This window comes from Myotis lucifugus, unplaced genomic scaffold, assembly GCF_000147115.1.
Source record: "Myotis lucifugus unplaced genomic scaffold, Myoluc2.0 scaffold_245, whole genome shotgun sequence".
Lineage (NCBI taxonomy): Eukaryota > Metazoa > Chordata > Mammalia > Chiroptera > Vespertilionidae > Myotis > Myotis lucifugus.
Window position 1 is genome coordinate 138,233 of NW_005871293.1, and position 1,048 is coordinate 139,280.

At 42.0% G+C, this 1,048-nt stretch overlaps 1 pseudogene; it reads right to left on the minus strand.

Moving 5' to 3' along the window:
* Positions 1 to 426: 426 nt before the first annotated feature.
* On the minus strand, positions 427 to 589 carry LOC111827904 (annotated as a pseudogene).
* Positions 590 to 1,048: the final 459 nt, after the last annotated feature.

A 1,048-nucleotide genomic window follows, 5' to 3' on the forward strand; every position in this document is an offset into this window, starting at 1 on the left:
TATAGATGTCCCCTTTTTTCCTCATTGACTCCCCGCCCCCCCAGGCCTTCCCCACACTATAATCTGTGTCCATGGGTTATACTTATATGCATATAAGTACTTTGGTTAATCTCTCCCCCTGCCCTTCCCTCTGAGATATGTCAGTCTGTTGCATGCTTCCATGTCTCTGGATCTATTTTGTTTGTCAGTTTAATTTGTTCATTAGAGTCCACTTAAATTTAAGTGACTTTTCCTATTATGTAGAAGGTGTTCAGGTAACTGACAAAGGAAAATAAATCAATAATGCTCAATTCAGCATTAGTTCAAGGGCTGACGTTTTCTTAGAACAGGGTCGATAGGGCAGGAGAAAGGGATCGCATGTGGCACTGACCCCTTGGACGTTCACCCACGTACTCCTTCTGGGTGAACAGAGAAACTGGTGTCTCACTTCCTTTCCCTGCCCTTCAGGGGTCGGGCATTATTTTTATTTGAAGCAGAATCTATGTATTATTAAGGTCAGACTTCATCATCAAAACATCAGTATGAAAATACAGTCTAAAATAAAGATGTATTTTTACACTTGATCTTAGCCAAAAGGCTGAGAAGCGATAATAAAGATGTGTTTTTTATTAATGTGGTTCATTAATCAAAATTTTCTTTTGAATTCCTTTCCTGTACAATATACTGAGTAGGCTGCAGTAGCTGTCCAGCTAAATTTGGGCATGAATTTCCTGTTAATCTCAGTCATTTGGTTTTTTCCATTTGCTTTTTAAAATTTCCTGTCCAAACTCATTTACTTTTCCATTTGCTTAAAAAATTTTTTCCTATCTTGAGTTATTTCTTAGGAGTGAAATATACATACACAGATTCTCCTCCCCCCCCCCCCCCCCCAGTATCTCTTTCTTGTTATTCAGAATACCAAAGGGCCCTAACTGGTTTGGCTCAGTGGATAGAGCGTCAGCCTGCGACCGAAGGGTCCCGGGGTTTGATTCCAGTCAAGGGCATTGACCCTTGGTTGCCGGGGGCATCCCCCCGGGGGGGGGGTGTGGGAAGGAGCTGAACCAAGTTT